This window comes from Seriola lalandi, unplaced genomic scaffold (assembly GCF_002814215.2).
Source record: "Seriola lalandi dorsalis isolate HSWRI2012SDOR001 ecotype SW California unplaced genomic scaffold, Sedor1 jcf7180002052218, whole genome shotgun sequence".
Classification (NCBI taxonomy): domain Eukaryota; kingdom Metazoa; phylum Chordata; class Actinopteri; order Carangiformes; family Carangidae; genus Seriola; species Seriola lalandi.
The window spans coordinates 1-1,211 of record NW_019522771.1 but is presented as its reverse complement, the minus strand read 5'-3'; the positions used below and the strand labels follow the sequence as shown (position 1 = coordinate 1,211).

Genomic DNA, 1,211 nt, shown 5'->3' with positions numbered 1-1,211 from the left:
CAGTTGCATCCAGAATTTGCTGATATTCAGTTGCATCCATTGTTCCCTCTATCTGTGCAGTGTTTCCTGTGCCTAAGCAAAATATTTCCACCCCCATAATTAACAGTTGACAAGATGTTTGTCTCTTCAAGTGCTGCTGCTTTTATTCTCCAAACACACTTTGAGTGATTGTGGCCAGGGAGCTCAGTTTTCACATCATCTGTCCACAGCACATCAACTCTGGCTTATCCAGATGTTTCTCTGCAGACTTCAGACATTGACTTTTGTGATGAAGTTTCCCTCTGATGACTTCCATGTATGAATTTGTGCATCAGTGCTGCACAGTGGAACAATGCATTACCATCCCTTTGTCAGCTAAACCTCCTGCAGCTCTCTGCAGTCATATTTTGTAGGTGTATTCTTCATTTTCAGATCCTCAGTCAGCTGCTGGAGGAGCCTCTTGTTGTTGAATATTACCACAAAGTTATGAGCTCTAGATTTCTCATCAGCTAACAACAATGTAAAAAAGATGCAGTGGCCAGTTTAGGTCAAATATTTTCAACTTGATTGAAGTAAATTTATATGTTAATATTTCCTGTTGTAGCTTCTGATGACTCCTCAGATGATGAGCCGCTGATAAAGAAGAAAACAACCTCTGCAGCTGCTGAGAAACCTGAGAAAAAAGAAAACACATCGTCCCGATCTAATGGCACAAATAAGAACTAATTGATATCTGTAAGATAATAGTGAAAAATGAGCGTTGTAATTTCCTCACAATTGAAGCTGCAACCAGCGAACGTTTGGCATTTTTACTTAATGTACAATCAGCTTCTAACATATGATACATATACTGAGTATTAAACTACCCACAACAATATTAAATTTGCCGCTCATTTATTAACGTCTCTGTATCTGAGACACATACAGGGAACATTTCTAGCTTTTCATCCTAATTTGTCTTACTTCTATTTTTCCTATCAGCCTTTACTGTCAAAGAAAGGCAAATGGCCATGTCAGCGGCCGATCACTGTGACTGATCACTATAAGCAGTTTCCACTGTATTTTCAACTGGACATATTCTGGCCTTTTGAAATCAAAAGGTGGTAAATTTATATGTTAATATTTCCTGTTGTAGCTTCTGATGACTCCTCAGATGATGAGCCGCTGATAAAGAAGAAAACAACCTCTGCAGCTGCTGAGAAACCTGAGAAAAAAGAAAACACATCGTCCCG

The 1,211-nt window shown here is 39.0% G+C and overlaps 1 long non-coding RNA gene across 1 annotated transcript; it reads left to right on the top strand.

Moving 5' to 3' along the window:
* Positions 1-10: 10 nt before the first annotated feature.
* On the top strand, positions 11-1,199 carry LOC111650309 (uncharacterized). The gene is made up of 2 exons (XR_002760386.2): positions 11-714; positions 1,115-1,199. It is a non-coding gene; the product is annotated as an uncharacterized LOC111650309 (long non-coding RNA).
* Positions 1,200-1,211: the final 12 nt, after the last annotated feature.